We start from the raw sequence: 21,990 nt of genomic DNA, 5'->3' as shown, positions 1-21,990 counted from the left end.
AAGGAAATTGGTATATAATTTTCTTTATTTATTTTAAATCATTGTGATTAAGTATCAGCACCATATTGGTGTCATAGGAGGAATTAATCAGTTTCATCTTCACCATTTTTTGCATATAATTTATAAAGGATTGAAACTAATTGCTACTTGAATATTTGATAGAATTATTTGTGAATCCATCTGGTCCTGGACATATTTTTCCTGGGGAGTTCATTGATGGATTGTTGAATTTCTTTTTCTGTGATAGGGCTATTCTGGTGTTTAATTTGCTCTTCTTATTTTCTGGGCAATCTATATTTGCATAATCGTCATCTATTTCATTTAGGGTATCAAATTTATTCACATACTGTTGGGGAAAATAGTTCTGAATTATTAGTTTAATTTCCTTCTCATTGGTGGTAAACTTATCTTTTTTTTCATTTTTGATACTACTAATTTGGTTTTCTTCTTTTTTTTAACAAATTAACCAAATGTTAATCTATATTATGTATGCTTTCTAAAAATCAACACTATGTTTTATTTATTAGTTCAATAGTTTTCTTGATTTCAATTTTACTAATTTCACCATTAATTCTCAGAATTTTTAGTTTGATATTTAATTGGGAATTTTTAGTTTGTTCTTTCCATAGCACTTTTAGTTGCTTACTCAGTTCAGTAAGTTCTTCTTTCTTTATTTTATTCTTATGCATTTAGAGATATATAATATATCCCCTAATAACTACTTTGTCTGTATCCCATAAATTTTGGTATGCTGTCTTGTTATTGCATTGTATTGGATGAAATAATTAATTCTTTTTTAGTTGTCTGATCCATTCATTCTTTAAAAATGAGGTCATTTAGTTTCCAATTATTTTAGGTATATCTCTCCATGACCCCTCAATTCACATGACCTTTATTGCATTGTGGATGTAATCAATATTTCTGCCTTTCTGCATTTGATAATCAGGTTTTTGTGGTCTAATACATGGTCAAATTTTGTGTGGGTGCCATGTACTGCAGAAAAAAAAGTATATTCCTTTCTATCCTTGTACAATTTTCTCCAGATTTCTGTCTCATGCAAGTTTTCTAAAATTCTCTTCACCTCCTTAACTTTCTTTTTTATTTTGTGGCTAGATTTATGCAATTTTGAGAGAAGGAGAGGTTGAGGCCCCCCCACTGATAAATTTCAGCTTCTCCTTTTAGAGTTTGGATTTTATAGTATTGGGTGCATATATATTTATTATTGAAAATACTTCATTGTCTGTGGTACCTTTTGGAAGATGTAATTTCCTTCCTTCTCTCTTTAAATGAGATCTATTTTTTGGGATTACTTTGTCTGAGATAAGGATTGCCACCCTTGCCTTTTTTCACTTCAGCTGAAGTATAGGCTATATTGCTCCAGTCTTTTACATTTGCTCTGTATGTACCTCTTTCCTTCAAATGTTTTTTCTTACAAGCAGCATATTTTAGGATTCTGTTTTTCAATCCTTTCTGCTATCTGCTTTTGTTTTATAGGATAATTCATTCTATTCACATTATAATTTATAATGAATAACTTTATAGCCCTCCATGCTACCTTGTCTCCTTTTGTATTTCCCCCTTTTTTCAACTTATCCCTACACTCCCTGTATTTTGTTTCTGAATATCACCTCTTTCAGTGTGAAAACCTTCTCTCTAATCCCTCCCATTTCTTCCCCATTGCCTTTTGTCACTGCTTCCTTCCCTTCCTTCTTTCAGCTCTCCGTTTCTTCCCCCACTCCCCCTTTCCCTCTTAGTACTTGAAAGGTAAGATTAAATTTTTAAACTCAAATGAGTATGTGCTTTAATCCGCTTTGAGCCAAATCTGATATGAGTAAGATGCAGGCATTTTTCACCTCCTCCCTTCCCCTCTATTGCAATAAGACTTTTGCACCTATTCATGAAATATAATTTACCCCATTCAATCTCCCCCTTACTCCCATCTCTTTTCTGTCTCCCCCTGTTTGATGGGATATTATTGTAAATTATTCCCTCAAAGTCATGGGCATGACATCAGTGTCCATTTCTTCTGGCTAAGTTTATTCCTTCTAATACACTTACAATTTTCAAGAGTTATGAGAATCTTCCTCCCAATTGTGGATATAATCAGTTTAATCTTATTAGATAAGGTTTTTCCCCCCTTTTCCCCTGTTTACTTTTTCATGTATCTCTTGAATCTTCTGTTCAAAGACCAAAGCTTCTGTTTAGCTTTGGTCTTTTCACCAGGAAAGATTGAAAGTCTCCCAATTTCCTTAAATGGCCAACTTATCAGCGAGAAGAGGACTTTTACTTTTCCTGGATAGTGAATTGTTGTCTGTAATCCAAGCTCCCTTGCTATCTGGAATGTCATATTCCAGGTCCTTCCATCCCTTAATGCTGATGCAGCCATGTCTTGTGTAATTCTAACTGTGGTTCCTTGGTATTTGAATTGTTGCTTTCCCGTTACTTGCACGATATTCTCCTTGATGTGACAATTCTGGAGTTTGACCACAATATTCATTTTGTTTTCATTTTTGGATTCCTAGGGATTTTCATTTTGGGAGGGGATAGATGTATTCTTTCACTGACTATTTTGCCCTTTGATTCCAGGTTAACAGGGCAGTTCTGCTTCACTGTAATCTGAAGTATGGAGTCCTGGCTTTTTTTTTTTCTTTTAGGTTTTTAAGTACTCTTGTGATTCTTAAATTGTCTCTCCTGGATCTATTTTCCAGTTCTTTTGCCAGTGAGGTATTTTACATTCTTCTATTATTTGTTTTTTTTTAATTTTGTTTAAAAGAATTTTGGTGACTTATGAATCCATTAGCTTCCAATGATTCTGATCTTTATTTTAGAGAAGTTTTCCTCATTTACCCTTTGCATCTCCTTTTTCAATTAATCTATTCTAATTTTGAAGGATTTGTTTTGCTTTTACAATTTCCCAATTGTTTTAAGGGAATAATTTTCTTTTTGCATTTGAATTATGTTGTCATGCAAAATGTTAATTTTCTCTTGTGTTTCTTTTCCCAGTTTTTCCATTTGATTTTTAAACTCCTTTCTGATTGCTTCTCAGAAGTCTTTCTGGCCTGGAGACCAATTCATATTCTCCTTTGAAACCCCATCTGACCTAGTATCCTTATTTCAAGGTAAAATTCAATGAAACCAGCTTTGCTCTGTCTTCCCTTCATTTTGGGCCTTTTCCCTAATATTTTGTATTGGGGAGGGGCTAGCTTGCAGAACTTTGATATTACTAGAGGTTTTGTTCACTGGGGTTTGGAACTTCAGGGGGTTAGTCAGTGGGCAGGCCAGTAAGGAACACCAGAAGTTTTCTCTGGATTTTCTTTGTTGGTGGTGTCAGTGACCCAAACCCTAGTTGATCCCTTAGGCTAGAAAGAATAACGATTCTCTGTGGGTAATTAGGGTAACCAGTGCTGGTGAAGATCTGTTGTCTACACATAGGTCTTGGGGCAAAGTACCCACACCTGGGCTACTTCTGTGTTAGGTCTGGAGAAAGGTCCTCCCATAGGAACAGGAAGGACTAGGGAGACTCAGTTGGAAACCTGGGGATTCCTCTGCTGAACACAAGAGTGTTTGTGGCCTAGATCTTCCAGACAAACTGAGCAATCCAGATGGATGTCTGGGTTGCTGTGCTGAAGCTATCCCATCTACCATACACAGGTCAAATGCTTCCCCAGTTGTCTCTGGTTACTCCACTGGTCTCATCCTACCACCCCATGCTGGGTCTCTGCTCTCTGCCCCAGGCATGCCCATGCTTCCCTGTGACAGACCTTGTTAGGAGATGTCCTCTCAGTACTTCTGTGGATCCAATATCTGTTAAGATGCCTGATTCATGTTAGTTCTGAGGGAAAGCCAGGAGAGCTTAAATCAGGATTTGGTTTCTCTTGGTCTTCTTGGCCAGAAATCTAGTCATTTTCATCAGACAATGAAATACATACATAAAATTTTGGGTGAGATTTTTTTTTTAGTTTCCATTGGCTTGTAAATTTTTTTTTATTTTAAGTTTTATTTATTTCATTCCATTTGTACATTCATATTTCCAAGTTAGAAAATTTCTATCCACTCCCTTCCCACTTGCTCTCTTCAGCAGTAAACAGACAGGTTATCATTTTGCATGCATATTTTGATAATTTTGAACTCAAAAAAAGCCAAATTTGAACTCAGGTACTCCTGACTCCAAGGCCGGTGCTAGATCCCCTGCACCATCTAGCCACCCTCACAAAGTTATTGTTGATGTGCACATTGTTCTCTTGGTTCTACTCCCTTCATTCAGCATCAGTCTACAAGTTAATCCATGCTTCTCTAATTCCAACGATTTCTGGTTTCCTATAGAGCAATAATATTACAAAGTTTCCATGTGCTATAACTTGTTTAGCCATTCCCAAATTGATGGGCATCCTCAAATTTCCAATACTTTTCCATCCTTCAAAGAGGCAGGGTTTGTTGTTGTAGTTTTAATTTGCTCAAAGTATTTGCAGGTATTCCCTTTCCCCCACTTCTACTTAAATGATTAAATTGGTTACTTATTGTTATTGTGGATCATACAAAACTGGTGAAGGTAATTACTGACAGCAAGAAAGAGTCTTGGGTGATGGTATCTGAAATGAAGTCCATAGACACTCTTTTCTGGCAGAAGTTGTAAATTGAAGATTGTTTATTCATAATTCATGGGAAAACAAGCAGTAACTTCCTAAATCACATATGCTTTGCATGAAACACCAACACATGCCCTTGTTGCTCAAGATGGAGAATGATAAAGCTTTGAATGGATCAATGGATGAAAGACAAAAGGATATATGGAGAGGCCATACGTACCCCTGTTCCTGCTGCCTAAGCACAAGGTTTCATGATTTTTAAAGCTCACTGACAAGATCACAATGATCAAATATACTCCTTTATTCATCATCTTGGGATGTAGTTTCGAGTCCAAGTGACTTGAACTTGAAGATTGTTAGATACTATCTTATCATCTTTTATTATCTTGTATTATTTTAGCATCCAGTATTACTAAATAGTCACTTTAGAGAGAATAATTCTGCTTAACACGCAAGACCAAATGAGATTTGTTTTATAGTGGTATGAACATAAACTCAAAGTGCTAAAGACATAGGAATATAATTTATTTTTCAGGAATGTGATAAACAATTTTTACTTGCATTTTGAAAATCATATTATTAAGGTCAATGTTCGTGTATTAGTAAGTAGTGCTAACTTCTGAAAATTACCTCATAAAGGAGTGGCTAGTTGAGCAGTGGATAGAGCACTGACCCTGGAGTCAGGAGTACCTGAATTCAAATCTGGCCTCAGACCCTTAATAATTACCTAACTGTGTGGCCTTGGACGAGCCACTTAACCCCATTGCCCTGCAAAAAGAAAAAGAAAAGAAAATTACCTCATATTAATTAAATAATCCCTCAAACTTCTCCAATTCAACTTTAAAACTTCAGAAGCAAACTCTTTTTTCTATTTCCTTAGAAATAAGTAAAGATTTGTAATAATTGCATTATCCAAACAGACTGTTTTGTAAAACCAACTCTATTTTGAAACCTTAACTTTCATTTTCCTATAAATTCAAGCTGTTTGTTAATCTTAGGAATTGAGTGACATCAACTTTCTTATTCAGGAAAATTTACCTGCTTATTCCCCTGTTCCCTCTCTGGTAAGTTCCTAATCTTTCCTCCAATTAGAAGTCAGATAACCTAATCTTGTATCCTGATTTATGTTCTCTTAATTGTTTTCTTCTTTTTTTTAGGTTTTTTGCAAGGCAAACGGTGTTAAATAGCTTGCCCAAGGCCACACAGCTAAGTAATTATTAAGTGTCTGAGACCGGATTTGAACCCAGGTACTCCTGACTCCAGGGCCGGTGCTTTATCCACTGCGGCACCTAGCCACACCAATTGTTTTCTTCTAATGCATAAAATGGTTTCTTGTTTAATTCGAAGTCCAGACACAAGTTGAGGACACCTGGTTCCAATTTTTAATGAAATTGGAATGGATTGCTTAATAAATAAATATGCCCATAAGCTCAAATCCCTTGATCACTCTTCACAGAATTCATATGTATTATTATAACATGAAAATGGTGACAAAATATCAGTATTGATGAAAAACAGAATTTTAATATTTGGAAAGGACATTTGGTGCTCAGTTATGTCTGACTTGTGGACCATGTACACCAAATTGCTTTGTGGTATTTTCTTTGCAATGATATTGGTGAAGTTTGCCTTTTCATTTCCCAGCCTCTTTGAGGTAAAGCAAGGTTAAGTGAGGTCTCCAAACCTCACACAGCTAGTAAATGTCACAGATCAAATTTGCATTCAGATCTTCCTGACTCCAGACTGAGGGGTCTATCCACTGAAACATCAAGGTGCCTCCAGTAGGATTTTATTAGAGGGGCAGAATGAAATTGTATTAATCACTCAACTTCTTCTCGGTCTTTAACATGTATAAATAAAGAAAATTACAGTGATGTTTATCTCTTAAAAATAAATCAGAAGGGCAGCTAGGGAGTGCAGTGGATAGAGCACCGGCCCTGGAGTCAGGAGTACCTGAGTTCAAATCCGGCCTCAGACACTTAATAATTATCTGTGTGGACTTGGGCAAGTCACTTAACCCCAATGTCTTAAGTAATTACAATTTTTTTAAAAAATCAGAGGTAAAGAATTACAAATGAATGTCATATTGTTACCTCATTAATAAGGAATTCTTTTTTTTGCAAGGCAATAACTTTAAGTGACTCGCCCAAGGTCACACAGCTAGGTAATTATTGTGTCTGAAGTCAAATTTGATCTCTGGTCCTCCTGAATCCAGGACCTGTGCCCTATTCACTGCACCACCTAGCAGTCCCAATAATGAATTCTTTAGATACACTATGTATTTTTCTAAAGTTGTATGTTGAAATGTATCCCATCTTCCAGAGCATAACTTGCTTTCCTTGAGAGTTAATTATTGTTAGTAGAAATCTTATGTCCTTTAATATTCTTGTATTTAAGACTATGTCAGCAGATAGATAATACTCTGTTATTTTTTGGGCCAAAATTTCAGTCCATGGTAAAATCAAACATCATCTTCAACTAGGAAAATATATCTTTTAAGTGCAATTTAGAAAGACAAATATTGCTAGGAAAAAGTAAGGTTTAGAATTATTTAAAGAATTGTTTCTTTTGTGAAGCTGCCCTTCCAAATTCTGGGGCATTCTATGCTAATAAAAAATGTTAAATACCAACAGAAACCTAGAAATATATTATACTAATTAAGAAACGACTCCAATAAATAGTTATATTTTTAGAAAAAAATTAACAGTAACAAAGAATATTTCACAGAATAAGTCCTCTGTTTTCATGGCAGTACTAAAATTCATGTTAGAAAAAGTCAAAAAGCTTATTAGAAGCTGAGTTTCTGATAGAAAAATAACATGACTAATTTGAAGTATATTCTGTCCATCTAAATATTAAATCAATCTCTTGTTTATTTCTCTGGTGAGTATTGCTTTTTCTACCTCTATAGTTCAATTTAGGTGTATACATGTATTCTCTAATAAATTATTTTCTTATTTGCCAACGTTGATGTGTTTTAACACAAATTTTATGAAATTGACAAAATATCTATTTGGAGGCTGTGATGCGGCAAGTCTTCCATAGTCAATCAGTCATGAAAATTATTTACTCAGTTATAATGGAGTTGATTATTATAACCTGACTGATATTTGTGTGATCGTATATCTTGTCATGTTACTTAACTCTTAATGAGAACTGAATTATTTCCTGTTTGACCTTCCTATAGTAACTTCCAAATAAATACCCAATATTTTAGATTAGTTCTTAATGTAGAATTTGTGTATACGTATGTATATTCATATGAAATATCTGTATTATAAAATATTGAAGATTTTATATTTTAATATATAATGCATTTATATATTCATACATATATAGCTGCATATCAATACAATTGATTTCCTTCATAGCATGATACATTTTACTTTTTATGTAAGAATAACAAAATTATAAGGAGTCCATAAACACCTAATTCCCAGAGGTCCATGACATGAAAATTTTTAAAAATTCCTATGTAAAATATTTTATAAAGAAATAAAATACATGAATGTAGTATGTGTGCATGGAGTTAATGATTCATAATTGTTCTAACTTTCTTCAAATTATACATAATTGTAGGGGGAAAGAGAAGAGGAAATGGTGGAAAATCAAATAAGAACCAATGTTGTTATGAGATAACTTTAACATCTGGAATGTCAAAGATGACAGACATGGATTTCCCAGACCAAATCTATTATAATACATCTCATTTCTCTTTCCCCCCTTTAGATATTCATCTTAATTATATGGTTGTTATTATGGATATTTTATAAAAGAAAAAGATACCAAGTATAACAAAATGTGGAATGGAAAAGTAACTTGGAGGTTGGTGTAGATTTCACTGTTAGAAAGATTCATTGCAGAGATTCCCTGAAATTTAAATAGAATTTCTCTGTTTTAATAAAGATAGAATTTTGCATTTATAAGAAAATAGCATGTAATGCTAATTAACGCTGGTGTCTAATCAGGGTTCTTAAAAACTTGACTAATACATATTCTTTTTATTACTTTCAACATTTTTTATAATGAAAAATCTAAGGAAATTTTTAACAAAAAAACAAGTACACTTAGAATATATATAATAAATATTATATATATATATATATAAATATATAAGAAATATTATAAGAAATATGTACATATTATATGTTTCTTATAATATTTATTATATATAGAATTATATAAATATAATATTTATTATATAGCATTAAATAAATATAATATTTATTATACATAATTGTATATTATTTATAATTTTAATATAATTATAATATTTCACATTCCTACATATATTTAAACATATATATGTGTGTGTAGAATGGTAATGAGTAGAGTAATAAACTTGAAATCAGGAAAAGATGGGTTCAAATATTCTATCTGATACTTAATAATTGTGAAACTGATCATATTTCAAATTCTATCTGTCTCACAGTAATTTTGAGTATTTATCTATTGAATAATACATTATATATTTCCTTGGTGAAAAAAGGAAACTTCCTACATTGCCTAAATAAATAATTTGGAAAAAAATTTCCAAGAATGGTTTTGGATTCCCTATTAGGGTAGCTAGGTGGCAAGGTTGATAGAACTCTGATCTTGATGTCAGGAAGATCCGAGTTCAAATCTGGCCTAAATGACTAGTTCTGTGACCCTGAACAAAACCCTTAATCCTGTTTGTCTCAGTTCCTCATCAGTAAAATGAGCCTGAGAAGCCAATAGCAAGTAACTCTCTCATTTATGCTAAGGAAATCCTAAAATTGGTTCAGAAAAGTTGTACGTAACTAAGAAAGATTTACCAATCACTATGGACTTTTAAATAATGTTCTTTCAAATTGAAAGAATGATGTTGCTTATTATTTCTAGTGTATTTTAAGAATGAAAAATTCAATTTTCTTGAAACTTAAAATGTTTGGAAATTCTCTTTTAATTTTTTTATTTCTAAAGCTGTGGATTCTGACGTATCCAGCAATATTTGTTGAAATTTAGAGCCTTATGCAAGTATTAAAGTTCATACCATTGTGCAAATGTGTAAATACTTGTGTATATTATAGATGTGTTTGGGGTATATGCACTTATATATCTGCATATTTTTATGTAAGCAAACACACATTCTTACTGAATTCTTAGCTGTCTTGAACTAAGGACCATATTTGAATGGTATATTTCAACTGCTGAAATATTTCATTAAAGAAATTGATAAGTTTAGAAGAAAGTTTTGTTAAAGTGTTTTAAAGTGAAAAAGGGTAGAAAAACATTGAGGGGTCAGTTTCAGGATGTCTAATAGGATTCAGAATTTCCTTACTTATTATACTGCTAGATCAGTCCTACTCCCTCCATGAGAGAGAGGATTGATCCAGGATCTTCTAGGTAACAATTCATTTTGTCCTCCATTATTATGTACCCCCTTTATATGGTCCCACACTCTGATCATGCCTACACATAACATGTTATTATAATGAACCTTAAGCTTCTCCTTGAGGAGAGAAGTTAATATATATGAAGTGAATGAAGTATGTAAGTTAGTGAAAAATCAGTGACCATTTCCTCAATCACACTGGTTTAAGCTAATTAAGACCTGGGTCCCCTTCAAAAGCAAATTAAAGAATTCCTGTTTTTCACATTCCTACATGCATTTTGTACCATATGGATCTCATAGATAAATCAGAGGTATCTGTTTTTCTAGGGTATGATGTTCTAATAAAACCAGTAGAAACCCAACCATCAGCATTTTCTCACACTAAGCATAAGGAAGCAGATCATCTCATAATTAATAGAAAATAGCTATCAAAGATGGATCATTTCCAGGAAGGAGCCAGTGACATGGTTATACTGGAAAAGATAGTTGATAGGAAAGAAATAAATTTTCAAACTAGACATCTTTTATGTATTATTCATTTGTAAAACATGATGTAGAGACTAGAAAACTGGACTTGAAGCCTTGTAGTGCTGAGGTCAAATACTGTCTCAAGTAGTTAATAACTGCTTAACCCAACATAAGTCATTTACATACTCTTTGTTGGAAAATAATAATGAAAATGATGAATAAAATGTTTTTATTGTTTTCTCATTTTTCTTCTCTTTCCTTAAACAATTCAGAGAGAAGTAGTGCCAAGGAAACTCATTAGGTTATTTTATTCTTTTGTATTTATTGCATTATGATTGTTACCATTACTATATATATTCTGCTGATCTGTTTAGATGAATGTTGCTACTGATTCAAGTTACTATCTTGTTTTATTCTTTTATATCTAGTGCTTCAATTTGTTGCACATTTAAAATTATTTTTAAAATGATTTTTATATAGTTTGGCAAAAATTTAGACTATCTGAAAGAATTTTTAGCAATGCTTTCTCTCTCAGCATAAAGGACAACAGGTATATGTATTATATCTTTTCAATTAAGTTTGTATTTCTTCAAATAAATCTCCCTATTTTGCAAGTATGTATATCTACTAAGATTAGAAATTACATGAATTGGATACCTTGATGAATATCTAAAATCAATTTGTTCTTAACCATCACTGTTATACTCATTTACCTGTTACATAGAATTCAGTTTAAATATAAACTTTTCAAGTATTTATTGAAGTTTCTTATTATAATAAAAACCTGTATCATATTTTTGCATTTATTTCATTAAACATACTGAATTTCTGGCATGTAATTCCAGGCACCTGATTGATTCATCCTTGTTACCCAATGCATACTAGTTCTTTTTCAATCTGCACTGATGTGCTACGTGACTTTTACCAACTCATTACATGATGTAATGATCAATAATTTTAGCTTCTTGTGTATATCATCCATAATTTATGATAGCTCTAGCTATATATTAAATTATTTTCATCAGACTTTATTTCTTTAAGTAACTCTCTTTGATAACAAGTTGATCAAAAGCTTTATTTATATATCCATTTTCAAATTTATTTGAATATTATCCAAATATTGTCACTTGACTATTTATTTAATTTATTTAGCTTTTTTTATTTTATGAGATTTCTCTAGAGATGGAACAATTTTGATTATAGCTAACAAATCTTTTGACAAATACATTTTGTTATTTTTTCCTGTTTCTTTGAGAAGGGAAGTTTTTTGCTCTTTTTGTTGCTCAAATACGTTTGTGAGATTTGATATGTAATCTTAAAATAATTATCAGTCTTTCCCCTTTCATGATAAAGAAATGTTGACTTTTGTATAGTTGTCAAGTGTTAAAGATTTCTGTGTTTTATTAAAAAAATTTTATTTTTGAGTATTTTTATATTACCATCTTTTTAACTGACATAAAATATTTGTTCACACAAATATTTTATATGTATTGTTTCCTTCTAAAAGTTTTCTTCTTATTAAACATTGATTTAAGGAGAATGGTTAGTCTTTTAATATAAATAGGATTAACTTTCTCTATGATAACCTTTTGCTTAACACAATTTGCATAGAGATAAAAAAGGTAATTGTTAAAATCCTCTTTATCCACTGATTTTATTTGGGTATATTTCAAATGTTTAAATTTTTTATGTTTCAAAGTTCAGAAGACTCTATTTTTTCTTCTTACTTAAAAATATTGCATTTGTCAAGTCTAAACAATAATGAAATACAAAACAATGCTATTTACCAATCATTTACTTATATTCTGAGAGGAAAAAATAAACTTCAGAGTACCACTGTTTCCAATCAGCCATCATAAAAATAATATAAATGGGCTGAATGATAATTAAACTATATTGCATAATATGCACACACAAGACAGTATCTTGGGCAGAAAGAAGAAAGTTTTGTTTTTTATTTTTGTTTTGTGCTACTAGATTCTCATGTCAGCTAGATAAGGTCTTTTCCTTAAAATATATTAACTCAATATATTGTTCTTAAATAACTCAGGTACATGAGAAATAAATTGATCATATGTAAGTCAATATTTTACAAAGGTTAACTTGACCATAGCAGGAAATATATTCACTAGAGAGAGTTCTGATTAAATAATACAATATATTTAAAAAGAATTCTAATATCATGAAAGTACAAGATGGATCAAAAATATAAAAACAATTGATATAATAACTGAAATAGTTTTGTCCAATGAGTTGATGATAATTTGAGATTCCTGAAAAACTGAAAATCCATAGTTCCAGATGACAGTATAATTATTGGCTCACAAATTTACCAAAATAATTTTAGCAGTTTCTATTTTAAATAAGAATGATTACACTTGTTAAAAATAGAAATCACACTGTATTTAATATCAACACATATAGAAGGACACAATTGGTCCCTTCAAATATAGGAACCATATAAAGTTGCTTATTTTACAGAAAACATAGAGATAAGAATAAACATAAAAAGGATTTTTAAAAGCTCTAAGAATACATATTTCAATTGATTTACATTATATATTTATGGAATAATATGTCCAAAAGTTTCATGTCATTGACTTTACAAAACATTTTATTTTGTAACATACCTATGTTTAAGTCATCTAATTAAGTCCAACCACACTAAATTGATGGGATTATTTAACGTTCCCATGGAAAACTTTTTGTTTAAAATGTGACTGAAATTCAACATTGTCAGCAATTGTTTAGGCAAAACTTTGCTATTTATATGTACACAATTAAAGATTATCTTGTTTCTACAAAACTATAGATCCAATGGCATCCCTACAGAAGAGAATAGAGTATAGCTTTCAAAGAAAAGAGTTAAGAACACCAAAATATGTTCTTGATGTTTAAACCAACACTTAGTTCTATGACTCCTCCAAAAATGTTTCAAGGAAGTACTTCAACTCTTGGAATTTTTTTTTTCCCATTTGATCAAGCATAAAGGAGAGTATATTATAAGTTACAAAATGGATGATTTTGAATATAATATATCAAAAAAAATTGTACACTAATAAAATCATGGTACCAAAATTAGAAAGAAAACAGAAGGTTGGGAAAAAATTTTCAATAGCTGAGGTTCTGATAACAGTCTCATTTCTAAAATAGGTAGAGAATTGTATCAAATTTAAAAGGTTAAAAGTCAATTCCCAATTGATAAATGGTCAAAGAATATGACCAGACTTTTCAAGTGAAGAAATTAAAGCTATCTATAAATCATATAAAAATGATCTTTCCCTTAATTTTAATTCCTGATATCAAAAATGACTAAAATGTAAACAAGTTTATCAAAAATAGATATGTACAATGTTAACCTGACTAATACCCATTGAGGGGAGCAAGGTGGGAAGGGAGGGTGGAAGAAAATTTTGTAACTTAAAAATATGCTGTGCATTTTGCTGAAAATATATAAAAATAATTAACTAATTAATTAAAAATATATGTAGTGTTCAGATATTCTTGGGGGGGTTGATTTTTTGTTTTGTTTTTTTTTTGTTTTTCTTTCTCAGGAAGGGGATAGGATTGTCTATAGCCAATCTAATAGGGTTGCCCTGACTTTCTGAACTGCTGAGAGTAGCTACATCCATCAAGGTTGATCAACTCACGATGTTGCTGTTAATGTGTAGAATGTTCTCTTGTTTCTGCTCCTTTCACTCAGAACAGTTACTGCATTTCATTCCATGCTTCCCTGGAGTCTGACCATTCATGATTTCTTATAAAACAATAGGATTCCCTAATATTTATATATCATAATTTGTTCAATTGTTCTAAAATTGATGGACAATTCTTTGCCACTACAAAAAGAGCTGTTATGAATATGTTGTAACCTGTAGGACTTTTCTTATTTTGTTAACTTCTTCTGGATATAGACATAGAATTGGAATTGCTGGATCAAAAGGAATGAACAGTTTTATTGTTCTTTGAGCATAATTCATCTTGTTCTTCAGAGTGATTGAATCAGTTCACATTTTCACCAGCAATACATTAATGTCTGACTCCTCTACAACCACTTCAACATTGACCATTTTCCCTTTTTATTATCTTAGCCAATCTTATATGTGTGAGGTAATACCTCATAATTGTTTTTATTTGCATTTCTCCAATCAATAATGATTTGAAACTTTTCATATGATTTTATACAAATATATGCGTATATATATCTTTAATTTCCTAATTTGAAAACTATCTATTCATATCCTTTGACCCTACAACTAGTATTTCTGACAAAGTATTCATTTTTAATATATATATATATATATATATATATAAAAAGAGAGAACTGAGTCAAATTTACAAAAAAAAATCCAAAACAAATAATTTCCCAATAGATATGGTCAAAGGATATGGAAAGGCAATATTTAGCCAAAGAAATCATAACTACTGTCATGTAAATAATTTCTCTATATCATTAGTGATTAGATAAATGAAAATTATAACAACTTTGTGGCACCATCTCACACTTACCAGATTGGTCTTTAGGACTAGAAGTGAAAACAATCAGTGTTAGAGGGGATGTCAAAAAAACTGGGACACTAATGCATTATTGTGGAAGTTGTGAATTGATCCAGCTTTTCTGGAGAGCAATTTGGAATTATGACCAAAACACAATAAAACTGTGTATATATAAAACCTTTGATCCAGCAATATCACTACTGAGTATATCTTCTAAGGATATCATGAAAAATGGTAAAAATCCCATATGTACAAAAATATTCTTAGCTTGTGGGGATGTCTATCAATTGGGGAATGACTGAAAAAATTGTGTTATTCATATATGTAATAGAATAATATTGTTCAATAAGGCACCATAAGTGACTGTATTTCTTAAAAACATGGAGAGACTTCCATGTATTGATGCAGAGTGCAATGAGAAGAGCCAGAACATGATAAACACTAACAAGTTTTGATAAATTATGATAGAGTTGTACATTTCAACAGTAAAATAATCAAAGAAAATTTTAAAATACTTATAATGGAAAATACTCTCCATATAGAGAGAACTATAGGCTTTAAAAGTAGGCCAAATCTTATTATTTACAACTTTTAAAAGTTGTCATATGTTATGTCATTTTTTTCTCTCCATTGCTTGCATTCTTCTTTCACATCTGATAAGTATGGATCTATTGTTTAGCATGGTTATAAATTTAGAACCTATATCAAATTGCTTTCTTTCCAGGGAAGGGGGAGGTAAGTAAAGGTACAAACCTTGCAAGAAATGATTGGTTAAAAACTGCCCTTGCATGTAATTGGAAAAACAAATAAATGAAATGTTAAGAACAAGAAGACAACATATTGTTGGATTTGGGATTTCAATCTTTTCTTGTTATTTTTAACCTTTTAATGACTATTTATCTTTGTCACATTTATACTTTAATTATTAAATGTGTAATTTCCCTTAACATTAACTGATATCATTTGTTTTTTATTTATTGTTTTAAATTTTTTCCTATTGAATTCATAGAGAGTTTTCAGCATTCAACAATTTTTGTAAGTTTTTATGTTCCACATTTTTCTACCACCCTCCCCTCCTTACCCCCTACTCATGACAGCAAATTATCTGAAAGAGGTTGAACATTTTTAAGACATTTCTATAATAGTTATGTTGTGAATGAAGAATCAGAAAGAAAACACATAAAGGTTTAAGAAGTGAACATTGCATGTTTTGCTCTGCATTCAGATTCTACAGGTTTTTCCTCTGAATGTGGATGGGATTTAACAAAACAACTCTCTCATGCCTGTCCTTGATCACTGAACTACTGAGAGGAGTTGCCTCCATCATAACTGATCATCTCACAATACTACTTTGAATGTGCACAATGTTCTTGTGGTTCTGCTCACTTCATTCAATATGAGTTCAAGCAAGTCTTTCTAGTGCCATGAATTTTTTTTTGCAAGGCAAATGTGGTTAAGTGGCTTGCACAAGGTCACATAGCTAGATAATTATTAAGTATCTGAGGCCGGATTTGAATTCAGGTACTCCTGACTCCAGGGCCAGTCCTCTATCCACTATGCCACCTAGCCGCCCCTAGGCTCATGAATTCATAAAGAACAACAATAATAATAAAGAACAATAATAACCCATAATGTTTAGCATAAATTATTCAGTCATTCCTCAATGTAAAAGCATCCCCTCAATTTGAAATTTTTTTCCAAAATAAAAAGAGCTGTTGTAAATATTTTTGTACATGTGGGTTTTTCTTATTTTTTAATTTCTTTTGACTATAGACGTAGTAGTGGTATTGCTGTATCAAAGGGCATAAAGAGTTTTATTGCCCTTTATGTATAGTTCCATATTGGTTCCAAAATTGACTGGATAAGTTCACAACTCCAGCAACAGTTTCCCAGTTTTCCTATATCCTCCCCAACATTGATTATTTTCATTTTTTGCTTTTTTTTTATTTTAGCCAATCAGATAGGTGTGAAGTGGCCCCTCAGATAAATTTAATTTACATTTCTTTAATCAATTATGATAAAGATTATTTTTTCATGTGACTATAGAAAGCTTAAATTTTTGTCATTTGAAAACTGCCTGTTCAATATGTTTTGACTATTTATGAATTGAAGAATGACTTGTGTTTTATATATTTGAGTTTCTTCTCTATAAATATTCAAAATGAGTTCTAAATCAAAAAGTGCACTGTGAAAATTGTTTTCTATCTTTCTGCATTCCTTCTAATCTTGTTTATATTGGTTTTCTTGTGTGAAAACTTTTAATTTATTATAATCAAAATTCCATTCTTCCATTCATAATATTCTCTATATCTTCTTTGGTCATAATCTCTTCCTGTTTTCTTAAAACTGAAGTTAATCTATTCGTTCTTATCCTAATTTATTTATGGCATCACTCTTTATGTCTAAATCCTTTAATTATTTTGACTTTACTTTGGTCTAGGGGACAAGACGTTAGTCTAAGCCTAGGTTTTGCCAAACTACTTTCCAGTTTTACTAGAAAATTTTGTCAAATAGTGGGTACTTCTTTAAGAAGATTGAGTCTTTGGGTTATTTGGCTAGATTGCTATAGTAATTTACTGCTGTTTCTTTTGCACCTAATCTAATCCACTGCTCAATATCTATATTTCTTAGCCAGTATCAGTTTTGATGACTGCTATTTTGTAGTATAGATTCAGATCTGGTATGGCTAGGCCACCATTCATTGAATTACTTTTTATTATATCCTATGAGATTGTTGATTTTTTTGTTCCTTATAATATTTTTTGATTTCTAACTCTGTAAAATAACTCCTGATATTTTTACTAGTATGGTACTGAATGCAAAATTCAACATAGGTAAAATTATCACTTTTATTCTATTAGCTCAGTCTACTTACATGTAGCTGACATTTCCCCAATTGTTTAGATTTGACTTTCTGTGAAAATAATTTTGTAATTGTGTTCTTAGCTTCTAAATTTGTCCTAGGAAGTAAATTTCCAAATATTTTATGTCTCCAGTTACTTTAAATGGAATGTCTTTTTCTAATTCTTGGGTTTTTGGTAATATATAGAATGGTGATTATTTATATGGGCATTAATATATTTTCATTGACTTCTTTATAATTTCTCACTCTATTATATTTTTTTATTTTGTTCTTATATTTTGCACCTCAGAGTCAAAATTTTTATTAACCTCTGTTCTTTTCATCAGGAATGTTTGGAATTCTTCAGTTTTATTAAATATCTATTTCTCCCCCTTATGAATTATATATACATATATATATATATATTTGATATACATATATGTCACTTTTTTATAAACTTAACTTCTTTGCCTTCTAGAATATCATACTGCAAAACTGTTGAACTTTTTTTTAACTTAAAGATTTTATTTATTTTGAGTTTTAAAATTTTCCCCCTAATCTTACTTCCCTTCCCCCAACTCCCACAGAAGGCAATTTGCCAGTCTTTCCATTGTTTCCATGGTATACATTTATCTAAATTGAATGTGATGAGAGAGATATTATATCCCTAAGGAAGAAATATAAAGTATAAAAGATAGCAAGATCACTCAATGAGATATCAGGTTTTATTTCTAAGTTAAAGGTAATAGTCCTTGGTGTTTCTTTAAACTCCATAGTTCTTTCTCTGGATACAGATGGTATTCTCCATTGCAGATAGCCCCAAATTGTCCCTAATTGCTGCACTGATGGAATGAGTGAGTCCATCAAGGTTGATCATCGCCCCCATGTTGCTGTTATGGTGTACAGTGTTTTTCTGGTTCTGCTCATCTAACTCAGCAACAATTCATGCAAATCCCTCCAGGCTTCCCTGAATTCCCTTCCTTCCTAGTTTCTAATAGAACAATAGTGTTCCATGACATACATATACCACAATTTGCTAAGCCATTTATTTGATTTCTAATTCTTTGCCAGATTCAGACATAGAAATACTCTATCTGTCAAAGCTATTGAAAGTGGAGAAATTTATGACCAAACAATTCTTAGAGTATATTATAAGTTGCAAAATGGATGATTTTCACTGTATTAAATTTAAAAGATTTTGACAGGGCTGCTATGAATTTTTTTTGTACAAGTGATATTTTTACCCTTTTTCATCATCTCTTCAGGGTGTAGACCCAGTGACAGTTGAACTTTTAATGTAAAATTTCTTAATTTTGCATTACCTAGAGTGTAGATATATAGTATAAGGAATATATTTTTCTACCTGATTACAATATTTCTCCTTAATTTCTGGAATTTGATTATATTATTCTTGAGAGTCTACATTTATGAATCCTGTTCAGAAAGTGATTAATAGATTTTTCAATTTCTATTTTAACTTCTGATTTTAGAATATCAAAGCAATGTTCCTTGAAAATTTCCAGAAGTAAAAAGGCCTTAAGTAATTTTTAAATTATCCCACCTCAAACTATTTTCCAGGAAAATATTTTTCAAGGTGATATTTAACATTATTTCCTGCTTTCCTTTATCTTTTGACTTAGTTTTTATCTATTTCTTGATATCTCATGGAGTCTTTAACTTCTACTTGCCATATTATAAATTCAAAAGTATTATTTTCTCTGTGAGAATTTTCTATTTGGTCAATGCTATTTTTTTAAAAAAAATATTCTTTTCTTCAGTAGATTTTTGTGCTTTTTTAATAGCTTGGTCAATTATTTTTAAAGGCCTTATTTTAGACAATATTTCTGTGTATCATTTACAAAGTTGTTTAATTATAAATAAATAATTTTCTTGAATCACTCTCATTTGTCACATCTTTTCTTTGATTTATAAAAATCCTTCTTGAAATCTTTCAGAAAACCTTATTCATCTTATGTTCTATAATATCTTGTCTTTTAGGCTTTGCTTGTAACTGCGTTAATATTATTGTATTTTGAGGTTGTGTCTTGTTCTTCTCTGCCACCATCCTAACTTTTCTTTGGTCAGGTTCTCTTTTCATAGTTTGATTATCTTCCTTTTTTTAAATTGATATGTAATGAACTTTTTTCAACCTTCATCCACATGCATATTTTTCAAACTTCATCCACATGCATATGTATATTTTAAAGTTGCATAATTTTCTTCCGCCCTCCATTTCTACCCTCCTGCCATCAATGGTGAATAGTCAGGTAAATATCATTCATTCACATTTGTGTTTTAAATGTTTACAGAATAGTTATTTGCTGAATGGGAAATTAGGATTCAGGGAAAAGAAAGAAATCCATGAACCAGGAAAGAAATGTGTAAGAAATATTTTTTTTAAACAAATGCATTGTTCATTCAGATTCAGTAAGTTTTTTTTTTTGTTTTTTTTTTTTAGTATTTTATTGCTTGTTTTATGGGGACAGCTTTATCTATACAGGTCTATTAGGGTTTTCCTAGCTCTCTGAACTGCTGAAAGGAGTTGCACCTATCAAGGTTTATCAACTCAATGTGGTTGATGTGTAAAATGTTCTCTCGATTCTGCTTCCTTCACCCAGCATCAGATCCTGTAATTCATTCCGTTCTTCACTAGAGTCAGACAGTACTTGGCTTCTTATAGAAATATAGTATACCAAAAATTACTAGTCTGCAAGCATGTTTTTCAAAATATGTATGTATAATGCTAACTTCATAATATTTATGTACAATGCTAATGTGACTGTTCATTGCTGAGTGCACATGGATGAAAAGAAATACATAAAGTTTGAAAAGAGAAAAGGAAATGGCCTGTTCATATCCTTTGACCATTTATCAATTGGGGAAAGAAGTGCAGCCTTACAACTTAGATGCAATTTTCTATTTATTTTAGAAATGCAATCTTTATCAGAAGCCCTAGCTATGAAAATTGTTTCCCAGTTTTGTATTTTTCTGCTAATTTTGGCAGCATTGGTTTTATTATTTAAAAATCTTTATAATTTAACATAGTCAAAATCACGCATTTGACAATTTATAATATACTATAAGACTTTATTGGTCATAAATTTATCCACTTTCAATAGCTATGATAGAGTATTTCTTTGTCTGATAATTGATATATGATGTTGCACTTTATGCCTAAATTCTATACCCATCTTGATCTTATATTGATTTAGGGTATCATATGTGTTCTATGTCTAGGTTTTTGGACATACAATTTTCAAGTTTTCCCAACAATTTTTATGAAATAGTGAGTTCTTTTCTCAGAAGCCAATGTCTTTGGGTTCACCAAACAGTAGATAACTGTAGTCATTTAGTGGTATTTCTTTGTAACCTATCCTAATTCACTGATCTATTACTCTATTTCTTAACCAGTACCAAACAGTTTTGTTGACTGCTACATTATACTATAGGTTTAGATATGGTAGATCTGGGCTACCTTCCTTTAGATTCTTTTTCCCATCAGTTCCCTTGATATTGTCAACTTTTTGTTACCCCAGTTGAATTTTGTTACATTTTTTTCAAACATAGTAAAACAGTTATTAGATAATTTGATATGGCAATGAATAAGCATTTAAAGTGGGGTAGAATTTTGACTTTTATTATACTAGCTCATAACCATGAGCAATCGACATTTTCCAGTTATTTAGATCTGACTTTATATGGATGAGAAGGGCTTTGTAATTGTTTTCATACAGTTCCAGGGTTTGTGCTTGGGAATTAGATTCCCAAGTGTTTAATGTTGTCTACAGTTACTTTAAATGGGATTTCTCTTTCTGTCTCTTCCCCTTGGGTTTTGTTGTTCATATATAGAAATGCTAATGATTTATTGAATTTGTAAATAATTCCAAGTAGTTTCTAGATGATTTTCTCAGGTTCTTAAGTTTATCTCCATATCATCTGCAAAGAATGAAATATTTTTCTTCCTCATTGCCAATTCTGATTCTTTCAATTTACTTTTCCTCTCTTATTGCTAAAGCTAACATTTCTAATACTATATTGAATAGTAATGTGATAATGGGCATCCTTATTTCAACCCTGATTTTGCCATAAATCTCCAAGTTTATCCCCATTACATATCATATTTGTCCATGGTTTTAGATAGATACAACAAATTTTAATGTTCACTCTTGTTATTCAATACTTTCTAGTATTTCAGGAGGAATCGCTGTTGTACTTTATCAAAGGGTTTCTCAACATCTATT

This window comes from Macrotis lagotis, chromosome 1 (assembly GCF_037893015.1).
Source record: "Macrotis lagotis isolate mMagLag1 chromosome 1, bilby.v1.9.chrom.fasta, whole genome shotgun sequence".
NCBI lineage: Eukaryota > Metazoa > Chordata > Mammalia > Peramelemorphia > Peramelidae > Macrotis > Macrotis lagotis.
This window is presented reverse-complemented; position numbering follows the sequence as displayed.